This window comes from Sander lucioperca, chromosome 2, assembly GCF_008315115.2.
Source record: "Sander lucioperca isolate FBNREF2018 chromosome 2, SLUC_FBN_1.2, whole genome shotgun sequence".
NCBI lineage: Eukaryota > Metazoa > Chordata > Actinopteri > Perciformes > Percidae > Sander > Sander lucioperca.
Genome location: NC_050174.1, coordinates 25,431,417 through 25,450,326, shown reverse-complemented (window position 1 = coordinate 25,450,326; position 18,910 = coordinate 25,431,417). Strand labels below are relative to the sequence as shown.

General features: G+C 41.6%; 1 protein-coding gene across 16 annotated transcripts in view; it reads left to right on the top strand.

Moving 5' to 3' along the window:
• arvcfb (ARVCF delta catenin family member b) overlaps nucleotides 1-18,910 on the top strand; it is a 269,067-nt gene that overhangs the window by 45,360 nt on the left and 204,797 nt on the right. For 14 of the 16 annotated variants that reach the window (XM_035995480.1, XM_031300557.2, XM_031300551.2 and 11 more), the window contains exon 2: nucleotides 7,951-8,035. The gene's annotated coding sequence lies outside the window, so the exon portion shown is untranslated. Of the gene's footprint in view, nucleotides 1-7,412; nucleotides 7,518-7,950; nucleotides 8,036-9,310; nucleotides 9,331-18,910 lie in introns of those variants that run through there. The other 2 variants (XM_035995477.1, XM_035995530.1) reach the window with 2 other exon arrangements.

The window sequence follows — 18,910 nt, the reverse complement described above, 5'->3', positions numbered from 1 at the left end:
TTTAAATGCTGGTGTGGCCTGAACTTAACTATACTTTGTGTAATCAGCTTCTAGCACCATAGCTGCTGAATATTTATAATGGATTTTTTTTTTGGGTTGACAGTGAGCGAACAGTCCTGCAGGATTTGGATAGATAAACAACCACAACCCTTGTTTCCAGAGAGAAGGAGAGTGTTGCTGCTGTTTGACAGCAGAGCAGACAGCCTGCCACAAAACTCCCTCATGAGCACAAGATGTGGAAGTCCACTACTGCTCCCCAAATCCCTGTCAACACTTCCTTTATCCCCCTCTACACACATCTCCTTCTTGTCCTTCTCTCCTTTTCCTGCACAATTGGTTCCTTTCTATCATTCTCTTCTACTATTCCTGTCTCCGCTCCCTTCCCACCTTCTCTCATTTTGGATCTCCTCTTCTGGCAGCCTGCAGAAACCATTTAAATGGGATGTAGCTTGTGTGGCTGGCGACACCAATAAAAAGTGAAAGACGTTATATAAGCCATAGAGAACGGAATAAGTGTGTGTGTGTGTGTGTGTGTGTGTGTGTGTGTGTGTGTGTGACATCATCTACCGTATGTTACTCTACAGTTTGGTCTGCTTTGCTATCCGGCAAAGGAAGGCCTTGTTGAAAGACTGAGACTTCACAGCTCACTTTGAGCCATTCGGCCCATTTTCTGTCTACCTCTGCCATCTTTCTGTTCCTGCTCTCTTAATGTCTTCTTTTTGTGCTTCCATCTCGACAGCTTTCGGCCCGCGCTCTGCCATAAAGACTAATAAAACCAAAAAAAACATTATTATATCATTTGAAGAGCAGAGCAGTCTTTGTCAGTTTATCCACCTGCTGCAGCGCAGAGCTGATATGATTCGGCACAATGTGGTGTGTTTACATTTTATGTAATAGTTTGGGCTATTTATGCAGCTTCAACTTTGGAAACTGCCACTCTGAATACCAATCTTCTCTGTAGCTTTGCAGCGCCACTGCCTCTGCACGGGTATTTACCGCTCCTGGATGGCTCCCCGACTCAGATATATGGCTGAAGGCTTAAATAGATGTTAGAAAGGTCTGCACTTGCACTTTCTATTGGGAGAATTCAATACGTTGTAACTTTGTTGGGTGTGAAATGAGAGGTGAGGTGAAGTGGGCCAAGGATTTAAATTGACCGAAATGCACTGAATGTGCAAAATATTTGGGACATGATATTGAGTTGCAGTCTCTTTTGTGCAATTTAAAAATCTAACTCGTCTGCTTCTCTTTTGTGACAAGTATAGATTTTGCAAGGGAAGTCAATAGGTAATAATGGCTCTTACCTGAATTTACCTCACTTTTGTACTATTATTTTGTCCATTTCTATATTTGACTCTGGACACCTGAATGACTGCTGGGTCCGGGTATTGAAATTCCAATCAGCAGGGGTGACATGGCAATTAAATATTGAATCTTAAACGTAGGAAGCCAGACAGACTGGGATCAAAGGGGTGTGTGTGTGTGTGTGTGTGTGTGTGTGTGTGTGTGTGTGTGTGTGTGTGTGTGTGTGTGTGTGTGTGTGTGTGTGTGTGTGTGTGTGTGTGTGTGTGCGCGTGCGTGCGTGCGCGCGCGCGGCATTAAGTCCGACTGAATAGGCCTTCACTCTGTCATAGCACACTGGGCTCCAGTTTTCATAACAGCGTTGAATCACCATTTCCATTTCTCTAATTCTTTCCATCTTTTGTTGCAGACAGCGGACGTGGCAACTATTGTTTGACACGTTGCATGTGGCAGAGAAGGGGTGTGTGTGTGTGTGTGTGTTAAATGGAAACCCTTACTGGAAGTTTCATTTAGCTGGTGTTGGATTGATTAGTAAAAGCATTATTTTTCAGATTTCCAATGATGCATTTTGTGTTTGTATCATGTTGGGATTTGTGTGAGGCCCCAGAGTCAGGAAATGATGCATAAGGAACTATGTTCATTTAAGAACAGTAAAATGAAATGTGTTTTGAGGATTTTCTGCAACAGCAGCAATAAGCTTCTTATTAATCTTTGCGCCCAAGATGAATGAATATTTTATGTCTGAGGATAGAGCAGGAGACAATAGGTCATAAAGTCAATTGTAGACAAACCTGCATTAAATCTGCTCTATAGTTTGAAGATTGAATCCGCAGTCATTTTTTACACCAGAGAAAATCGCAGCAGAAACTTTTTCACTTCAAAATCATTGAATCCAGCCTTTGAGGCACTTTTACTAGTTTCTATTATGCCTCGGCTGAATTATTTTTGTGAGGAAAATCAATTCTATCAAGGTGAGCTTTGAAAGACGTGCTTTAGTATTAACATTCATAAGACTATCAATCAGCCAGCCACTGTGAGTGGGTGAAAAGACGAGGGAACAAAAGTTCAGATGGTTTTTCTGTCTCCCCGGATGGGCTTTAATTCTGGTTGTTTCTCCTCACGGAAATCCTGTAAGACCCCCTCCACCCCGACTCCCCCACCCTCACTATCCCTTGATCCCATTAGCAGTGAACCCATGGGACCTCTGATCAACCATGCAAGGGCGTGGAGTCATTGACAAAAGACACTGGCTAAAGTGTTTATTTCTTGGCAGCCAAGGCTCAGTAGCCTTTAGATATTTATGGTATGATGTTCTGGCAAACAATGCAAACTTAATTAATAGTTCAACATTTTTTGAAATACGATTATTGCCTAGAGTTATCACTCTCTTGTCTGTGTGCTACATATTACCTAAGCTAGAGCCAGGAGAGTGTTCGCTTAGCTTAGCTAAAAGACTAGAAAAAGGTGAAAACAGCTAGCAGCCTGTACAATTTGACACTTCAGTTTTTTCACGAATATAACAAACAAGATATAATGTGTTATATAATAGTGAGCAGAGTTTGTTACTGTTAACAAAGTCCAGCTTACCCCTGTTTGCAATCTTAATGTCTAGTTAAGCTAAACGTCTTCTGGCTCTAGCTTCATATTTAGCATACAGCCATGAGAGTAGCAACAATCTTCTCCTTTAATTCTTGGCAAGAAAGCAAATACGCACATTTTCCCAATGGAATGGAATCATTGTTTTATTCTGACATATCATCATTCAAATGGTAAAAGCAGAATTTAAGTTACCTAGCTAAGTTTGGTTTGAGCTAAAAAATGAAAGGTGATAAGTATCAATTTTGTATCACAGAAAATTAACAAGGTTCTTTCACATAATTCACAAATTGTAGCATGTATAGTCATTAGCCCTCTAACACTGTGCATGAGGGAACATGAGCCTTCTGGACAGAATCACATCTGTTAACTCCCTCCCTCCTGTCTGTGTGTGTGTGAGGAGTACCGCCATTGATAAAGAAGCCAGATCTCCCTGCAAATGACTTCCATATTACGTCATCTGTCAGTATCAATTAACCTCCAGCCCTAACTCTGAAGGAGTCTGAGGCCGAGCTCTGCTGAAGCCAAGAGCTGCAGACAGTGAGGACAATCAGGGGAAGAGTTGCTGAAAGGCCAGAAAAGTAGACACACTGCAGGTTTGAATCTTGTGTCATATGGGAAAATCAATGCAGTGAAGGTGGAAGATAAAAGGCGCGACCACTTCTGTCCAGTAATCGGTTTAAGTAATTTGTGTCTTTTATTTGGCCTGTAAATTCACACAGCTTAAAAATGGCCACTGACTGTGTTTTTAGCTGCACAGGGTCTCCACTACCACCACTTAGTACATGTGTTCCTATGGTAACAGAGAGCATACTCCCTGGCAGTTCAAAATAGCGTTGATCTTTTAGCTTTGTCACTCGTGCTTTTGCAGTGGAACCACTGCCGATGGATCTCGGAAATTTCTAAACAATAAGTGTTTCTCAGCCACAGCTATGAAACTAATAAAAACAGACGCTTCTTCCACAGGATGTGCAGCGGGAAGAAATTAAGTCAATTGATAGGAATGTTGTTGTTGGGTTAATAATTACAATACATATTTATCAATCTTGGAATTTTTTAAGGCTTAGACACACAGATCATTTTGTACTTTTTGTAAAAATGTGCCCCCATGCAGCCAGCCAAATTGCACAGCCAGGGCCCATATGATCCTGCCTGCCCTCCATCTTCCCCTCCTACGGCATGCAGCATGTTCGGGGCCAGGGCTATACTCCAGCCCTCGTTCGCGTTTCACCGCTGAGGATGTCCCCTTACCGGCTACCGGCATCGAGCAAAACCGCAGACTGAGGTGCTGGTCTCCGTAGCAGGCGTAGCTTGCGTAGTGTGTTGAGTATTTCGTCTGTAATAAAGTGTCCTGCATATTCTCCGATCTGTACCAATGTATCCCGGTGGTACACTTGTGCAGTAGTTTGAATGCACATAATTGTTGTAAAAGTTTTCGGCTGAAAAGACAGACCCTGTTTAGCGAAGCTTCAAGATGGCTGACACTCAGCTTATTTCGGCTCGCTTCAGATAAAGACGACAGTCCAACCCCCTATGGGCGGGTTGAAAACATGCGGAACTAGCTGGCTGTAGTCCACAGACTCTGGGCAAAAATGCCTCCAATGACACTAAATGACGATTTTTGCGTCATCAGAGGCATTTTTCCAGACACACAATACAGAGATCTCTCGTCTCAGGGGGACATGAGGGAGGGAAGCACGATCATTCGAAAATACTACCGGGTTTCTACTGATATAAAGCTTAATGCTAAATCGGTGAAGTATCCCTTTAAGCTTTCTCAAATACACTCTACGTTAGAACAAAGTCTAGGGGCTGCCTGGATGTTTCTGCCTGGTCGCTTTCCAAGTGCCCCCCAGACTGTAACCGAGGTTCAGGCTTGGGAGTGGAGGCTGTATGTGTGAGGGGGGTGGGGTTGGCTGCTGAAGATGGAGGAGCAGGCGGGGCAGGCTGGCCAGCTCCTACGACCCCTCAGAGCTCCATCTGGACCGTGGGGGGCCTGTCATTTAGGAGTGCAGGGCCTGAGCGGAGGAGCAAATTGCTTTTTAATCGATCATATTCCCAGTAATGGCCACTCCCAGCAGCCACTTGCCTACTTTCCATTCTATTTATGGAAGCTCCCTCTGATTTCTGTATGTGTGCTCTGTGAGGGAGGGAGGGACAGAAGGAAAAAAAACCAGTAGGGGTTAGTTTTGTTGACCACCTCGAGTGAGTAAAATCCAGAATCATGTTTTCCACTCTTCTCTTCAAGTCTAGCCTTGTGCAGGGATGTATTTTTGCTCATTAAAATTAGAGTACTACAAGGACCCTGCAAAACCCATGTGGTTATAGATGATATGAAGGCTGATAGCATGCTGTTCCTTTGTATCTGCACAAGGCAGTGATTTCAGGGCAATGAGACATGAGCATCAGACACTGCTCTATTTTAACAACAAAAAGAAAACCCTCCCCACCATTAAAAATCACAGAGCTGCAGTCAAACATGTCATGTGCTTTTATAGAAGCCCAACAATGCTGTAATGTGATCGTTTTCCCAGCTCCAGTTTCTTGCATCTATTTTCAGTCTGATACCCAGTGTTGAGTCTCCCACCAACAGGCGCTACTGTGAAGCGTGTATGGGTAATAAATTATGACTCAGCCCAATGCTGCCGCTGATTGTTGGATCCATTTTCTAAGATGCTGTTGTTTCTAACTAATCTGCCCCTCGGGGCTCTTGAGAAGGAAGTTTAAGTCTGTATTTGCTTGCTCTGTAGTACAATCTTTTTTGTTCTTTTCATAAAGCATTGAATCGCCCCTTTGTAAAAAAAAAAAGTTCCAGCTGTAATGGTGTCGCATAAAGGATCCTGCAGAATGAGCAATGCCATTAAATGAGGCCGTCGCTTGCAAGCACTCCTGTCAGTTTTCCTTTGCAGGCCTCACAGGAATTGTAAATGTAACATTTTCAACTAGACAGGTTTTTACTTTGCGCTGAAAAACACTATATTTTAGTGTGCTTTTCTTTTCTCTGCAGTGCACCAGAAAATGTATGACCATTTAATAGAAGGTATAAGGATAGGCTTAAATTAAAGGATAGCACAGTTATGAAATCTTTTTATTTGGAACCTTATCGGTTTGTTTTTTTCAGGTAAAAATGCACTGCAACTAAGGAAAAAATAGTCAAAATGAAAGCAAATGAAAAACAACCATTGCACACTATAGAGAAAAGACTAGAGAAGATTAAAAAAATAGATTAGAAATGTTTTGCTGCAAATAAAAAAAGAAATACTTGTGTATCACCATTGCTTTATATGTCTCGTCATATTGTTAAAGATTGGTGAGGATTTGTATTTGGTATAGTTCCAGAATGTCTGCAACATCTGGCATCCCTGGATTCTCTGACCAATCAGGACATGAGGAGCCTCAGCCTACTATGCTGCTGTCCTCATGTAACCACTCATAGATTTTTTTTTTATCCAGGCAGCTCTCTTTCGTTTACTACTCGTCCTCCCATCCTGGGTGTGTATTCTACAATCAAGGTTCCCCGGCATCTTTTCCTCTTCAGACTAGTGGCTGACTGTTATATAGATACAGTCTGTGTTGGTCTTCAATTATCAATCTGATAGCCGCCAGTCGATACTGTCAACCCCTGATTTAGCTGGAGCTTCTTTAACCACAGCTTGTCAATGTGTTGATGTTATTAATGTAGCATGTCTGGCCAGAGAACGTGTGTGGAAAGGGCTTTACTCAGCAGCTTCAGGTTGTCTGTAAAATGTGCAGTGAAACCTTCTTACCCTGCCTTAAGCAAATAGGAAAACAATGATCTGGTTCAACTGAATTAAAGTCATAGCTTCAATTTACTGCAAATTGATTCCAATTGTGGGGGGAAAAAAGGATCCGAAAGGTCATGGAACTTTCTCAAACCACACCTGCAGCATAATCCACTTCTCCACAGGTCGTCTTTATGCTCAGTATATTCTGAACACACAGACTAAAATGCACTGTTCTGTCCAAGCTCACTCATTGGCTAGAGTGGAGCTGTCTCCAGCTTAATTGTTGGTTGTAATTCCTATTGCAGTTTGCTCATTGGCTCCTGAGCATAAGAGAGCCTGATTTGGGTGGGGTATCTCTTTAAAATTAGGTGTTGCAGCAAAAGGTAGCGCATTCTAAGATGATGTATATCATATAATGATGATCTATTATGCCCAATGCAGGTCTTTCTGCAGGTGAACCCTCTTTCTAAATATCTCGCTATCTCTTTAAAGTCTCTTTTCTGTGCCATTGATTAGTGTTTATCCCATTGATGTGGTAATCAAAACCATCTGTCTGTCCAATCACGTTGGGCAGACAACGGCCATTGTTGTATTGCATTGTTGTATTGATCCTGCCTTGTATATTTTAATTGAGAAGAAAACCACAACATTTATAATATAATTTAATTGGATAGATATTTCAGCTTTCATTGTCCATACAGTAGTTTCCTTGGTGTTGTTTGTAGTTAGGCGGTCGGTAGGTAATAGGTCTCGTTATATTCTCCACAGGGAGTTTGGACTGCACACCAAATAGCAGAAAAGAAAACTTGCTTCTCCAGAGCAAGGAAGTGGCTACAATTGGACCACCTTTACAAGAAAGGGTCTTTGTAATATGTAAACATACCTACATACTTGGTTATGTTTAAACAGTTGGTATCTTCCTCTGTTCAAAGGAAAAGTTTGACATTTTGGGAAATATGCTAATTAGCTTTCTTGTCAAGAGTTGGATGAGAAGATTACAGTAGTTTAGCACAAATACTGGAAAGGGCAAAACACCTATCCTGGCTCGGTCCAAAGGTAACAAAGTCCACATACCAGCACCTCTGAAGCTCACTAATAGACTTCCCTCCTCCTGTTTCCAGTCTTTGTGCTAAGCTAAGTTAGTTGGCTTCTGATGGGAGATTCATACAGGTGCCAATCTTCTCAGCTAACTCTCAGCAAGAAAACAAAAAAATCACATTTCCCAAAATGTCAAACTTTTCTTTTCAAAACTTATATTTGCTGGTGTTACACAGTTGACTAAAATGTATTTCTCTGTGTGTTTTAGGTGTAGCATCTCAAGTGTTGTGGTTCTGCTGTGATAAATGTCAGCCTGTCCTGATATTTGTATGGGTCTTGCTTCTCAACCAAAGGTGAGTTTATCCTCTTCTCAAGCAGGTGTGTTGTGGTTTACTGCAACAAGTGGATTTATATAACAGGCGCTACACTCATTCACTATGCAGTGGTAGGGCCTCATTCTCAAATACTCTTTCTCATCTGTAAATATGCTTAAAGTCACCACAAAGCTATAAAAGACATCAAGTAAAAGTCAAAATTATGGATTATGGGCACGGCATGTGGTTTAACGACGGGCTCATAAACCTTTAGACTGAGGAATAGATGACTGGTGTCATGTTTTATTACAGTATGTCCAACAGTGTGGTACATTCATCAGGTGAATTTCAAAACACTTGAGATGTAGTTGATTTCTAGCCTGGATTATCTGAGGAGCTAATACCTTCTTTGGCACGATGGATCCCAGTTTGCCATTGACAATTAAGTGAATAGGTTAGTTATTTGTGCTGCCCCACTTAACATTCAGCAATAGATCCCCACCCAATCTCCACTATTATATCGTATTTTGGGATTTCTTACACAGATCCTTAGTAACCCCTGTTTGTGCCTAATAACTTTCTTGGGTTGCCCTTGCTTTCACTGTCTTCCAAACTACTGATGTTCTTCTTTCAAAGTTGGCCTAAATAATAAAGTTTTGTTGCCACCTGACAAACAATTCAGGCCTTGATGTTGGTTGCCCGGGAGCTGTAAACCGAAGTGGAACCTATCTGTGGAAGCCCTGTTTCCAAAAAAAGAGAGAGAGAGTTCAGCGAAAAGGTCAGCTTTTTCTTTGGTCCCTTTGACAAGAGGACTCTCTTTAGCTGTTGATTTACAAGAACACTGAGTCACTACATTGTGTTGTTCCTTTTTGCTACTGAGGTTAATCTTGTGTCTGGCAGCTGAAGCCGGTCATGTGCGTAGTTTGGCTGACGAAGAAGTGGATCCCGACTCCAGGTCATGTTTTGTTTCTGTCTCGGTCGTGTAGTTTTTGTTTTTGTTTCTTTCTTTAATGGGACTGAGCTACTGCGCTGGCTGTTCTTCAGGGAGCAGCACATCACCAGAGCTGCATCTGCGCACCTCAACCAGGAGTTACGGCCTGGCCTCGGATGAGATATCGGCTTTAAAACTTGGCATGAGGGGAAGATTTAAAGAGTTGCAAAACAATTCACACAAAAATGGTGAAGACAGCCAGGCTCTGACATGCAGTTATTGAAAGCACTGGTACGGGAGATTAACCTGACTCCACCAGCCCCCTCGGGCTATGATTCTCTCTCTGGTTGGTGCCTTTTCTACTATTCCCCTGAGAGCCAGAGCTGCTGGGACAGAAACATGGGTAATGCCTCACTTCCTGTTAACATTTTTTTTCAAGTCTACAGCTAAAAATGTAAATGTTGTTAGTTTGTTGATGATTTCATATCTGACTTTCTACCTCTCGTAAGCCCTAAAAAACCTTTATGATTCATCAAGGTGGTGATAAGGGGCCACCTGTGGACACACGGACACACACACTCAGTTGCTCCGCAAGAAACCTACAGTTCAGCCAGAAGTCCCTCTGTGGATGATGTTTGAGAACCTTTTGAATTAGATCCTGTGTAAATTATTGATCAAAGCAATTTTTTATTCCTTTCCTTAGATCTGCTGAGAGTTGTCCTTTGCACAAGTAAGGTTGTGATTGAAAAATATAATTATTTGAATCTTATACAGTTTTCTGATGAGTAATGTTAACTTTAGCAATATCTTCTGTTTTACTCTCTGAAAGTTTAGGCATCGCCTTCTTGTGTCCATATTATATGGATAATATCAAAATAATAATGTTGTGAACTTTAACCTCTTGTTACCAGCAGCCAACACACACATTTGATTGTTGTGTGTGTGTGTGTGTGTGTGTGTGTGTGATTACAGCTGAATGGCATGTTCTTACCAGGGAGATTTTTGTGCAGTGTGCCCTCTCTCAGAAAAACTTAAGCAGCACCCCTTCAGTTATATATCATGTTCCCATCAGCCTTCCCAACACCTGCAGCACATTTCAGGGAACAACAGGTTCAGCCTGTAACCCTTACCAAGTAAATGCTAGTCAGAGAAGGTTAAATGCACCGACATAAGGACAGGGCAGTTATTCATCCACGTGCCCCGCCTCTCAAGCCCATGCCATTTTATTCCTGAATCCTTGGCCTTCCAAAATGGCTTTGGTTTAATTAACTCTCTGGAGCCTCAATGAGAAAGGCCATTTTAATAGAGTGGGAATGGATATTAATCCACCGGCAAGGGGCCAATTATGGTTGACTGTCACTGTGCATGCATTCGTTGTGTGGACTAATATGACCTCTCCAAACCTAAGCTCAGTGTTTAAACTCATGTTCTCAGTCTTGTGCTATTTTGGATAAAAGTGTTCACCAAATGGCAAACATTATAAGTTGGCTCAGCTCTGTTTTGCTCTTCAGCTGAATGGAAATGAAAATTGTTCCAAAAAGTTTTTGGAGTTACTTTTCCTGACAGTGGTGTTGACTGTGCATAAGAGTTTTAATAAGGCAGCCTCAGCCAGGAGTCACACAGACTGTCTCATAAGGGCCAACAGGCCCGCCCAGAGCCATGGACCCCCAGCTTTCTCAATACTATATTCCCTCTCTCGGTTTCTCTTTCTCTCACTTGAACCTTTGAGAAGCCAGTGATTTCTTTTCATTTGAAGGAAGAGGGACCGCTGGCATACAGCCTGGTGATCCGCAATGGCCTGATTTCCAAATAATTAAGATGGAAGAGAACGTATTAAAGTTCATCAAACTCTTTTTTTAATTTTTTTTTTTATAGTGCAGATACACACTCATTGAATTTATCTTGGTCCCCTTCCTGCCTTTTTCACATAACATTTTTTACATGACTAATAACTTAGAGAAGAGTCCCGCACACTGACCATTACGCAAGCAATAATTTGGGACCGAAACGTTGAATTTTTCTAAATAAATTATTGCTTTCGTAATGGTCAGTGTGCGGGACTCTTCTCTAAGCTTTTGATCTGCTACTTTTGATCATATCCTACGCACCGGCCCGACAAAAGAGGTGTGCAAAAAAGCTTTCTTACGTTGCACATGATTAATAACAACAATTCCACAAAAGAATTGCTACCAAGTGACATTTAGGCTATGTCACCTTTTGAAATGATTTCTTGTCATCCAGTCTCTGAGCTTGAGGAAGTGTTTAAAATAGTTTATCAGTCATTCTGATTCATTTATTGTCAGAATGAGGCCTGAGGCCACTGTTTATCATTTTTTGTCGCTGAGGGCATATTAATGGCCCAGGGAAAATGACTTTAATAAGTTAATGTACACCAAGTGAGAAGTGCTTTTTTTATGACTGGATCTGGCACTGTAAATTGGTGCAGACAGAGGGTGAAATGGGTTTGCAGCCATGCAGTCAACTCCAGTCCACAGTCACACTTGCAGTCTTTTTAGGAAATTACAGGCTGTAATGATAAAGCCTTCAAGTTCTTTCTGGCTGCATTTACTACAGTAATGAGTCTCACCCTACTCGTAACATGCCATTTCCAACATTACATCTGCGGCAAAGCACGTACAGTGCAAAAGAGGTTTGACGTCCGTAAACAAAAGGAGAGTGGAGCTGTACTGTAGGTGTGGCTGTCGTAAAGATGATATTTGCGGAGGCTCCAGACATGGATGTGGTCGGGTTCCTGTGTATTTGCTGCACAGTCAACCTACCACAGACGACTATAGAAATGCCTTGGGACCAACTGCCCCTTTCAGTAGAATTATATTGTATAGCATTGAGGCGTATGTTTACAGCTGCTCTCAGTAATAATGACATCCTCCAGAGTCGTGGGGAGAGAATGTGCACTTATCTCCAGCGGTGGTGCTTTGTGGGGGCCAATGCTGGCTGTTTTATTAAATGGTCACAAATGATGGTGCCATCCCAGCAGGACTGCTGTCTCCGGTTTAAGACGTTGCCACACTTTCTTTTACTGTGTTGCAGTGTCAGTGATTCCCCTGAGCTTTCCTTCTGTAGCATTGGTATGTAGAGTTTGGATTCTTGGTCCGCTGGCAAAAAAAGGTCATTGCCCACCCTGACTGAGTTTCTAATTTCTTCTTTCTTTAGGGGTGTTGCGTTTCCACAGTCACTCCTGCCCATAGTAACCACAGTAATAATAAAGCAGGACAAATCAGTTAGACAGATATAGAAAATGGGTCGCAGTAAACACAATACAGCTGGAATTTTCCAGCAGATCGAGAGTGTATTAAAAGTCTGAGCAACTCTATTGTGGGATGTGCGCACAACACCCAGAATGAGAATGTAACAATTTACAGGGAGATCAACATGACGAGTTGCTTTTGTGCCTTAAACTGCAGCTATAGATAGAAAATATTTATTATCCCCCCCCCCCAATAATAAATAAACTAATAGCTATGTCAATAAGACAATGGATAGAAAGTGGTCAGAAAGAAGCACCTGTTTTAAGGTAAGACAGTTCATACTGTTAATGCATGCCTATGGCTTTTGTCAGACTCTGTGATCAATGTTTTGGTGATTTAATGTGATGTGTGTGGGACTTGGTGTCAGCAGATAGAGGTGGCAGACGGATGGCTTTGGATGAAAAATGCATCACGCTGTGCCCGTTATATTTTGGAGACAGAAAAATCACAAGCAGGTGTGCAGAGCCTCTTTAATGATCTGGTGTGGCTGATAATTAATACTTATTAAATCCTGTCCTGGCAGCGCAACGAACCAGAATGACTTAGAACTTACAGGGTGATCAACAAGACGAGTTTATGCATTAAACTACACCTAGAGCTAAATTACTTTGTGGAAAATGTTCACTATCTCAAGTAGGAAACTCCCTGTTAGCTCAGAGTGCATAATTAGCTTTTAGCGTTATGCACTCTGGTCGGAGTCCTGGACCACAGAAACTGGCCAGAAAGAACGTTTTATGGTAAGACAGTTCATACTCCCTTATGCGTGCTTATGGCTGTTTGAAGAATATTGCAAACTTTTGTCAGACTCTGTGATCAATGTTTTGGTGCTAAATATGATGTATGTGGGACTTGGTGTCAGCTGATAAAGGTGGCAGACTGATGGCTTTGGATGGAAAATGCATCACATTGTGCTAGTAATATTTTGGAGATAGAAACAGGTGTGCAGAGTCTCTTTAATGATCTAGTGGCTGATGAATAATCCTGCTGACACAGCTATTACTAAAGTTGTAAAGCTGTATACACATGTTTACAGTTTTTGCATTAATATACTGTATATCTGTCTTATATGTCTTAGTGTCTGAATGTCATCACTACAGTAGAATATATGCAGAATGAAATATATGAACTTAAGTTATACAATGACTAATTCTAAACTCATTTGACACTTCCCAAATGTTGCTGTGCAGCTCCACAGACAGCTGTTGGTCAAGAAAACATTTAGGATATGGACTGGTATAAAAAAATATATTTTCCATTGCTGAGTACTTCTTATATGCTTCATACACATTGGTTGCTATGGTATTTTAGCAATTTAAATGTAATACACTGTCATAATTGGCTACTGCCCCACGCTGTCGCAAAGCTTGCTGTTTATGATGGCAGATAGTGCAGCGTTGCCCTTGCTGTGGTGTTTTGAGACTGTATTTGGATGCGTGGCGGTGATGCGACAGAGGGGGGCAGCGGCACAGAACCGGCGAGCGTGACTAATCTGGGGATCTCCTGTGTGGTGTGTACGGCTGGCCGTCCTTCATGCCTCACGCCTCCCTGATGGGGACCACACACCCACTGCATCACACACACGCCGATAGAGGGAGGGGGGGCTGTGGTACAATTTTTGGGGTAGCATTATAGTTCTCAGTGCATCATTAACACATATAGTGTAGTTTAGATTTTCATTAACGGTCCCAGCAGGTAGTCTGCAAAGTTAAAGGTTGTTTTGGTGACACTCCACTTTGTATTTTTTATTTCTTCTTGTAGTCAGACTTCAAACATACACTAATGAGCTTCACATGTACTACTGAGTAGCTGTAGATCAGTGATAGGTTCTCTGAATGGTATTCATGAAACTTGTATCTTGAAAGCTTGCAGATTAGTCTGAACCTGTTTGTGTTCTGCCTTCCGAGAGAACATGTGAGACGATCCCAAATTCCAATTTCATCCTTAAAATTCATTATACAAAGTCTGTAACCTTTTTTGACGGCACAGCCTTCCCTTTATATGGATTCACTGTTATAGCTACAGCTCTTCAGAGACCTGCTAATTCTTTTTTAACGCTGCATTTTTCATTCAGCCTGTCATTACAAAAATGACAAACATGATATGAGAACACAAGAGAGAGACACTGGGAATTCAGAGTGCCTCTAGATTGCTTTGTTCTTTTTCAGCTACAATGAGGGAAACTAAACAGGGGCAGTTCTGGGGGGGGGCAAGGGTGGCCAGTGCCCCTGTAATATTAAGCCTTGACCCCCCCTCAGGCCCACCTAACTGGCAAATATTTTTGTTTATTGTCATGTGTATCGTTAGTCTTTTGTAGAACCAAATCTGTGGAGGGTTGGTGGTGAGTAACACTTGTGCTTAATATATTTGGTACCCCTAAAATCGCATGTGGCCCCAGCCAATAGTCAATAGAAATGGTCTAGAACCGCCACAGAAAATCAAGTTGCCTTCTTTGAATGGCTCCCAATCTTAGCTCCTCCATGTTATACACCACTACTAATGTACTCATTAGTTGTATGTCTAAAGGGAAATAAACCCCCAATTAGGGCTGTGATGATATGGATTTTTTTCTTACTGCGGTGAAGAAGCAACGTATTTGTCGGATTAAACTACAAGCACACCAAAACTCTGCTAACCGCTAGGCTAATTTATGCAGTGTAAAGTGCAATGGTAAAACACAGCAGCGCTATGCTGTTCATCTCAGCTGAGAACGGAGAAATATCTGTCCTTCCCTTCCCTACTGTTTATTATATATTCAATTGAACATTATCTGTAGAAATCACAAGTATTCAAGCCTAGAAATTATTAATGTTTGGACACACACAAAGGAAATCCCCTTTATGCAAAACTGAAGTGCAAAGCAACCTAAGTTTGCTTTTCTTCTCCAGAATCCCTTGAACATAGGATAGGAGACAGTTCATGATCATGATTACTAAACAATGATAATGGTGTTGGTGTGGTGCCACGCAACACACTCTGTTAACTTTCCCCAGCAACAAAAATCCCCCAAAAAAAGAAAAAAAAATGATTCTCTGTGGGTTTATCTTACAAGTAACACCCTTGACATACACTTAGTCATTTAATCTGTTATTAATATACAAAATATAAAAATCTTTAACGGTGTAAGAATACAAACATTGTATTGATCATATTAGAGGTGGGTCAAACTGACTGACTGAATTACTTTATGAATTATTTGATGAAATGACTTATATCAGTCAGTCACCCACTTCATTTAGCATATGAGGCATGCGGTGTAAAAGTAAACACACAGATGTCTGTAGAAACAAACGTGTGAATGAGTTTGTTGCTTTTTCTTGGTCTCTTTTCAAACTTGTACCAGTAGGTCTAGCTCCATCTGTTTCTCTTTTTTACTGTTTCTTTGTAGACGGAACGAGCCAGTGAAGCCGGGCCAGAATAAATGCTGACTCTGCCTGTGTCGGCTCCAGATACAACCTGCTACCTTCATGCTTCTTATTATTGTATATTTGAAACCCAAGTATCATTTCATCATCATATCAGAGGAAGGAAGGGAGTTCAGCCTCCTGTTCTCAGGCTGCAGAAACACTGTACTGGAATGTTAATTGGTATGACTGGTCTGCCTCACAGATAGCACACAAGGCGGCTTTTAATAAACCAAAGATCAGGATGTCCCACAGTTTGGCCCCACTGAGATAAGGAAGGTGTGTGTGTGTGTGTGTGTGTGTGTGTGTGTGTGTGGAGGCATAGGGAGGGGTGTTTGCTGGAATCCTTCCTTGTTCCTTTCCTGCCTCTCACCCACACATCTCGTTGCCTCATAACAAATAGAAAAACAGAACTATTGCAGAGCGTGAGGTGATTCACGGGGAGACTCAAAGCACGTTTGTATTTTTAAGACTGGAGCGGCGAGGTTTTGAAGTTATGCTAATGAGGAGCCTTTTGGTGTTACAAATCTAATCGTCATTTAAATCATTTCTTTGCCCGTCCCCTCCTCTTCTCCCTGCTTCTCATCCGTTCTATTTCTTTTCGGTCTTCTATCCATTCTACAAGAGTCACACATTCAAGGATGCAGTGTTGGCATTGAGCTGTGCACATGCTGTTTAAGGGAGGTGATGGTAGATTAGACAGCCGCTACAGAAAGCTCAACACAGACCTCTGACCGGAGGCTTCTCCTCCCACATGCAACCTATAATAATGAGCTCAATTTATGTTCACCTCCTCCTCTCTGACATATATACATTTCTCTAGAAAATGCTTATAAGATATAGAGATCTGTATGGATGTACTGTCTATGTATGTATGTATGTATGTATATAAGTATGTATGCACGCACGCACGCACACACAAGCACACACACGCCTTGGTGGTTGGTGCATATAAACATATTAAAAGGAAATAAACAAATGTAAAAGACACAATAACCTAGACAAATATGTACAATATAACAATAAGAAAAGAAGGCTGCATTGCTTAGGTATCTGAGTGGTATTTATCATAAAATCTAAATATTTGTAACCCTGGCAACATATAGCAGAACAATTTGCATCTGTGTGATGTTGCATGTGTGTTTGTGTGTTTTAATATTTAACCGCAAAACATTGACATATTCTATGTATATTGATTGCACTAAAACGCTCCAGGATGATACAACTACTACTACTGAATTATTCATGCATACTTCTGTTAGAAAATGAACATCAAATAAAGAGCATCATATACATTATATAGGAAAAGGTTGATGAACTGGCTGATATCTTATTTAAAGAAATAAATGAAGAATCAGTAAAACAACAGGTAGCCAGTGAAGGGATGCCTGGATCTGTGAAATACTGTAGGGTCTTATCTCTTTGTTGTAGTTAAAGTCTGGTGGCTGAGAATGAACTGTAAACGGGAAAGAGATTAGAGAAAGTTACAATATTCCAGTTGACAGGTGAGCCAGTTTCCAGTTTTTTCCAAGGGGGTAAGCGTCTGTCAACAACCCGTAGATTCTATGGCGCCATTTTGATGCTAACAAACACTCACCCGCCGTTAGCATTGCCATTCATTTTGACGTCACTTTGACAGCGAATAACTTTACATCTGAAGCGTTTAAAGACTCTATTTGTCCATTGTTTATTTCTAAAGAAACACAACAATGTATAAAAGGCTCCATTACCTTGTATCTCACGTTATGGCTCCGTAGCAGACGGTTTTGTAAAAAAAAGGCTAAAGATTGAGCAACTTATTGTCGCATATTAGAGGAATTACCGTATAGTACAGGAGAAGCTCGCAGGCAGTTTGGACTTACATTAGCTGTTTAAATTTAATTACTAATGTTAACTAGCATTTTAGTGATCAATAATTAGCCTGTGCCTATGTTGTCTCCTTACATATACCTACGCTCTCCGTCTCTGCTAGATTGGGAATGATTGAGATTTCTCTTGGCACAGCTACCAGAAGACTTCCAACTTTCAGACAGGTTGCTCACGTCACATTTACGTCGTCTCTCTCAGTTGGAGGCTGCTCAGTAACGCTCAGCGCTCACCGGAAAAGTGCTTCTAATATCCTTCACTGGTCTCCATTCAGAGACACGGGATCTGTTGGTCCAGTTTATATACTGTCTATGGTTTTTTCATAGAGGAGGAAAGTCTAATATTTGAAATGTTTCTAAGATGCAGAAAACATCAGAAGATGACCAAAGCAGCTGAAGATGGCTAGCGTTACACAAGCGAGCGATGAAGGCACAACAGTCAATTCAATCTCCATGAAATGTTCTTTTTCATTTCAGTTAGCGTCACATTGCCAGACCTCTTGCCACAGCGCTGTGTCAGGGCTGGAGTATGGTCTGGCTACACTGCACATCCAGACTGATCTCATGAAGTGGTGTTTGTATGACACGCCAATTTGTACACCATTATTGGCGCATTATCAAGACGCATACTCTTTTTTTTTTTTTTAGCATGTTTATCAACGCCGTTTGGCCTCCATTGACTTACATTACCTTGCGATTGCGTGTGAATTGACGCAGTAGCGAGTAGTATGAAAGGCCATAAATCTGCGTAGAGAGGTTGGTCGGGGGTGGTGGATGGGTAAAACCCAGGACTTTCACCCAGGAGAGCGGGGATCGCGTCCTGTGTGTGACTTTGTGTCCCATGTGTGATGTTTCTTTTCCACGTTTGTTCTTTTCCTAAACCCAACCTGCGTGTGACGTTCCTAAACCCAACCGTAGCCTCGCGATAACACGTAGCCTAGCGGCTTTAGAAAGTGCCTGTGCATAGACATTTGTCACTTGGCTTTAGGAAAGTGGCATGTATGATTACGCGAAGTCATGATATCACATTGGCACATCTATTCTGGGAGCTCTGGCTTGTTTGTATTTCTTTAAACCAATCACAACCATCCTAGATGCAAGCCCCAGATGTAGGTGCCCTTGCAAAATTGCTAACGGAAGGGGAGCATCAGGCTTCATCGCAGCAATGTACATCCGTTGAGCCACACTACTATGAGTCAACAGTTATTCTTATTGAATTAAGTTAAAAAAGTGGAAAAGTTTCTGTCTCCCCCATGAGGAATTCTAAGTAATGACAACAACACTGTTGTTGCATCCACATGACACAAGTGTCATGCAAGTGACAAAGTTCCATTTAAAAAACTGTTTTGGACAACACGTGGTACCAATTACACTATAAGAGCAATAAACTGTGCCAGATTGTGCAGTTCAGCAGGAACAATGACTTCTCCCACTTCCACGTACGACTT